The 6320-nt window shown below is 37.9% G+C and overlaps 1 pseudogene; it reads left to right on the top strand.

The window, feature by feature from the left end:
* The first annotated feature begins 2077 nt into the window (after positions 1-2077).
* Positions 2078-3769, top strand: LOC124779561 (annotated as a pseudogene).
* Positions 3770-6320: the final 2551 nt, after the last annotated feature.

Below are 6320 nucleotides of genomic sequence, written 5' to 3'. Positions count from 1 at the left end.
CGATTGGTAGGTGCAATAGCTGAAATAACGTTGCCGGCCGCGGTGGCCGAGCGGTTCTAGACGCTTCAGTCAGGAACCACGCGGCTGCTACGGTCGCAGGTTCGAATCCTGCCTCGGGCATGGATGTGTGTGATGTCCTTAGGTTAGTTAGGTTTAAGTAGTTCTAAGTTTAGGGGACTGATGACCTCAGATGTTAAGTCCCATAGTGCTCAGAGCCATTTGAATATGATCAGTTTCTTCTCTGAATATTTAGGAATAGAATAAGATTTAGAAATCTGCCACTGCTACAGAGGAATTTCTGTGCAATACTTATTTTAAAAGAAGAAACAACCCATTTCCATGATCAATCTTATTTTTAAAGATCTTATCACGGAAAATCACCTAAAGCTTGTAAGAGAGTAAATGCGGTGCTGAGGGGGGGGGGGGGGGGGGGGGTGATACGTCGTTCGACCGAAAAAATGAAAAAATGTTTCTCGAACTCGCACTGCCCGGCACATGCCTCAAACGATTTCGAAATACCTCGAAAAGTAATGGCGCAATGTAAGTAGAAAAGTCAAATATAGTACCTGTTACAACCTGTTGAAAAAAAAAGAAAGCCGCAATGAGTAGACCTACTATCGTGAAATTTTTAATTTGTACTTAAGTCGTCAATTTAACTCCTTGTACTTATTAGGAACTTACTGAAGATCTTTCTGACTATAGCAAATAAACATTTCGAAGTGGCTACGAAGACTTAAGAAAATAATTTTCATGCATACTTTATATAATTGTTACTTAAACATTTCTTATATTATCAAAACTCCGTTTTTATTGCCGAAACTGGACGAATTGGAAATAAGAAAGTCACTCTTTAAAGTGTCGCCGATGTCAGATCAGACACGATGCTGCGGTAAGGTGCACCTATTGTTTTTACATAATAACATAATTTACCATCGGAGAAGCTTTTTGTCACTTTTCATAATAAATATGTAAATGAATATGAAGTTACAAAGTTCTCATTTTTAAAGAAACGAAAGGCAGCATTTTACCCGAAATTGCAACGAATGTACCAATTGAAGTATGAGCTGCTGTATTAATTCGCCTCAAGAATGAACTGGAATTTATCCAATAGCAGAGAGTGTTTCAAATCAGCTAACGCATAGACCGATCAGAAACTCCGTTGCATGCTGCACCACGGAGTCTATGTATCTGAAAACTTACGCTGGAGACTAACTATAAACTCGGCACGGGACGACTTCAGACGTTTCAGACGAGGCAGAAGTTTGTGGTTTCAACTTTTTACTCTGCTGATTTGTATCGAGCGACAGCAAAATGGTAAGTTACTTCCTGATATTGATGGCGCTAAGTACTAAAATGTTGCGAAGTAGAACATGCAATTGTGCGACTGGAATTTGTTAACGTTTGCTCCTGAATGTTCGTACGTTAATATGACGATGTCGAAGATTGTTAACGAGTAAGAACATGAATGATCAGATAATTTTTTACGACTAGCAATGAGAATAGCTTTCGAATTAAAGGAAACGCTAAAAGCTAAATTTGGAATTACAAATTTGGTCGGGTCATGATGATGGCTGACCGCCATTTTGACATGTTTCCGACACCAGTCCAAGAATTGAAATGTACCGTTCAATTTTTGCTGTAAAATGAAGCGAAATTTTCCTTTGGTAAATCTTTGGTAAATCTAAATTGATTACTGTCATCCAACGTGCACTTTCTAGATTTCAATGCTAAATTGCACTAACGATGTCCTGGATTTTCGTAGCATTCTGTTGTTTCGACGCAAGCTAGGTTACGCTACGGTGCCTGAAAGTGCGATACCGAGTCGTAAAAAATCTACCGTAGGTTAGGTCTTGCGGTATGTTTACTATATTTCGTTGCTAAATTCACTCCGGTTAGTAAAGTTAGAAGTTTTGGTTTCGATCTCCATTTACTCAACGAGAGATTTTTTATTTAACAATGAATCCTGTTGTGTAGAATGACGTATGGCTCGCGGAAATACGGTTTTGCAGGACAATATCTGCAGGTAACTTTAGTGTTTTAAAACAAGCTACAAAGTCTTTAATCTCAATAGTTGACTTCATGGTCATTTAATATTTTTCAGCGTGAATGTATCTCAATCCACGTTGGCCAAGCGGGAACCCAGATTGGTAGCGCATGTTGGGAATTGTACTGTCTTGAGCATGGTATCCAGCCCGATGGACAAATGCCGTCAGACAAGACTATTGGAGGCGGCAATGACAGCTTTAATAAATTTTTCAGCGAGACTGGCACAGGGAAACATGTGCCACACGCAGTATTTGTGAACTTGGAACCGACTGTTGTTGGTAAGTTAGGATACATACTGGTACGCTGTTTCCAATCCGTCGTGTAAGCATTTCCACTATTCCAGTGATAAACTGAAGTTCTTATCTGATACGGGACATTTTTCCTTTGCAGATGAGGTGCGTACAGGCACCTACAGGCAGTTGTTCCACCCAGAGCAGTTGATTACAGGCAAGGAAGATGCTGCAAACAACTATGCCCGTGGTCATTACACAATTGGAAAGGAAATAGTGGACCTTGTACTGGACCGTATTCGGAAGCTCGCTGACCAATGTACTGGCTTCAAGGATTCTTGATCTTCCACTGCTTTGGAGGTGGCACTGGTTCAGGCTTTACTTCACTCTTGATGGAACGTGTGTCTGTGGACTATGGAAAAAAGAGCAAACTGGAATTTGCAATTTACCCAGCTCCTCAGGTAAGAACGTTTTATCAAAACTGAAGCTTGTCATTAAGAGATTTCGCGATATATGTAGTTTTCTGTAACTAAATCATAATTGTGTTCTTCAGGTATCAACAGCCGTTGTAGAGCCGTACAACTCCATCCTAACGACTCACACCACCTTGGAACATTCAGATTGTGCTTTCATGAGCGATAATGAAGCTATCTACGACATTTGCGGCCGTAACTTAGACATTGAACGCCCAACTTACACCAATCTGAACAGGCTAATTGCCCAAATTGTATCCTCAATCACGGCATCCCTTCGCTTTGATGGAGCTCTTAATGTGGATTTGACAGAATTCCAGACCAACTTGGTACCTTATCCTCGCATCCATTTCCCACTTGTTACCTATGCCCCTGTCATCTCAGCAGAGAAGGCTTACCATGAACAACTGTCTGTGGCAGAAATAACAAACGCCTGTTTTGAACCGGCCAACCAGATGGTGAAATGTGATCCTAGGCACGGAAAGTACATGACATGCTGTATGCTGTACAGAGGAGATGTAGTGCCGAAGGATGTAAACGCTGCCATTGCAACAATTAAGACCAAGCGAACCATTCAGTTTGTGGATTGGTGTCCAACTGGTTTCAAGGTTTGTGTAGTTGTTACATTACTATTGAAGATTTAGCTATTGGTCTGCTATTGTAAAGAATGTATTGGAGACACTGAGTAAGTTTACTAAACAGTGTTTTACTTGTTACAGGTGGGGATAAACTATCAGCCTCCTACTGTGGTACCTACCTGGTGGTGATCTTGCAAAGGTACAGCGTGCTGTTTGTATGTTGTCAAATACTACTGCAATTGCAGAGGCCTGGGCTCGCCTTGATCACAAGTTTGATTTGATGTATGCCAAGAGAGCTTTCGTGCACTGGTACGTCGGTGAAGGTATGGAGGAAGGCGAGTTCTCAGAAGCTCGTGAAGATCTGGCTGCCCTTGAAAAGGACTATGAAGAAGTTGGTATGGACTCTATTGAAGGGGAAGGAGAAGGAGCAGAAGAGTACTAAGTTCCGCAGAATGAGAAATGCTATTTTTCATATTATGTTTGTGAAGTCATTAAAGTTGTAAGTGATGTTTTTATTTTTTTTAAAAATTGGAAAAAGTTGCCCATTCCACTTTTTATGTAATAAAATTTGTTTTGTCTTAAGATGTGTGATACTCATTTAAGAAATTCTGAATGAGTAAGAGGCATTTTAATCAACAAATTGACTAGATAATCATCATTAAGGATAAAAATGTGCATTAACAATATACTTGATAGTAAAACATTACTTCTTTGGCTGTGGGTACTCAGTCAAAATAAAGTTGTACTGCAACGTCAGTTCATAGAGTTTGATAACAGGTAACTAGTGCTGTGAGTGACCTACTTTGCAAAAATTCGCTACCTAAAGTTTAAAACATTCATCTCTTTTGGTGCTGCAAATGTGAGAAGTTAGTTTTATTATCCTTGCACTAATAATTAATTAATTTTTTTTGATGTTATGGATATGAAAAGATCTGTTTGGATTGAATGAAGTAACTTATGCTCCAAGCATTGGAGGAGTAATTCAGTTTTAAATTACATGAAATAAAAGACAAAATCTTAAACATGGCTGCAAAACAGCAACTATATAAATCTGAAGAGGCTGAAAAATCAGCAACCAGTCGCAAAACAAAGGTTTATTGGTCCTTTACCTAGGTTTTGATATTTCGAAAAATATCTTCTTCAGGAGTTGGCCTTGTTACATCACACGATGGTACATTAGATTAGCTGAAGCTGAGTGGCTCTGGTCGTACATACAATTGGCAAAAACGAGAATATCCCAAGCCATGGCTTAGATAGCAGCCAGATATTTTATCCTGTGACCCCTGTTACAATTTTATGTTGACAAGAGGGCATTTACTCGTGAGCATTCGTTCTGAAGTACGGTAAGTGTAATCTGGCTGCTAACTAAAGCCATGTTTTGTGGTAATTCTTGTTTTTGTCTGTCTTATATATAAGAAGAGCCGCTCGCCTTCAGGTAATCTGATGTACCATCTTGTGTTGTAAGAAGGCCCTATCCTTCTGAAGAAGATATTTTTAGAAATATCGGAACCTATGACAAGGGTTAATAAATCTTTGTTTTGCAACTGGTTGGCTGATTTTTGTCAATCCCATCAAAATAAAAGTCGGTAATGTTCTAGAATGCTGCTATAACTGTTAATTGCTATTAAATTAGCACTAGGCCTATTTTGGGATTATCGCATCAGGCTGTCTGCAGCCAAATACGCATTGTTAAAAGTTGTAACATCATAACTAATCATAATTTAGTGTTTTAATAACACGAAAGTTAAACTTGATATTGTTGGTTAATTTGATAATGGAACATGCGGGATGTATGAGTTAATCCCTATCTTTAGTTAAGGTCTTACTTTTGACAGGGTGCCTTGGGAAATCAGTTCTGTGGTGCAATCTAAAATCAGGTCTGAACCAAGATCTTAAAATGGTGTGTTGATATTTTAACATACGGCATTAGAAACTCAGACGTTACCTTAAATGAAACATGAGAAACATACAGAGTGTTTAAAACCTAAGGCATCAATTCATGCAACACAATATTTGCATTAATGCAAGTTTCAGTGTTTTAATATGATTTATGGTATTAGATTAGATTAGATTTACTTTCATTCCAATTGATCCGTAGTGAGGAGGTCCTCCTGGATGTGGAACATGTCAGAAAAACAACAATACATGACAAATATTTACAACTAAAACAAATAAGCTAATGTACCATTCCACAGGTCCCAAGTGGAATGATCGTCATTTTTAATGAACACTAAGAGTCATTTTACAAATACTAATGCACTGAATTTAAAATAAAAAACGTTTTTTATTTATTTATAAGGTAATAAACATGTAATACAACTACTGTAATACTTATTTACAATGAACACATTACTGCACTGAAATGGTGCAGAAGTTAGATTATACTTACACACACACACACAAATTTTCAGTGAACACATTACTGCACTGAAATTGTGCAGAAATTATGTTGTACTTATATACAAATCAGTTGGTTTTACTAAGAAATTCATCAATGGAGTAGAAGGAGTTGGCCACCAATAAATCCTTTAGGCTTCTCTTAAACTGAATTTCATTGGTTGTTAAGCTTTTTATGGCTGCTGGCAAGTTATTGAAAATGTTTGTTCCTGAATAATGCACACCTTTTTGTACAAGACTAAGTGACTTTAAATTCTTGTGAAGATTATTCTTATTTCTAGTATTGATTCCATGAATTGAGCTGTTGGTTTGAAAAAGTGATATATTTTTAATGACAAATTTCATTAAGGAATAAATATACTGGGAAGCTGTAGTTAGTATCCCTAGTTCCCTAAACAGGCTTCTGCAGGATGTTCTTGAGTTCACACCACATATAATTCTTACTGCACGTTTTTGTGCCCGGAAAACTTTAGCTTGGGTTGATGAATTACCCCAAAAAATAATCCCATATGACATTATGGAATGAAAGTAAGCATAGTATGCCAGCTTTTTCATTTTTATATCCCCTACGTCTGACAAAATTCGCATTGCAAACA

Source organism: Schistocerca piceifrons, chromosome 1 (genome assembly GCF_021461385.2).
Source record: "Schistocerca piceifrons isolate TAMUIC-IGC-003096 chromosome 1, iqSchPice1.1, whole genome shotgun sequence".
NCBI lineage: Eukaryota > Metazoa > Arthropoda > Insecta > Orthoptera > Acrididae > Schistocerca > Schistocerca piceifrons.
Note: the sequence above shows the minus strand (reverse complement) of the source record. Positions and strands in the feature narration are given on the sequence as shown.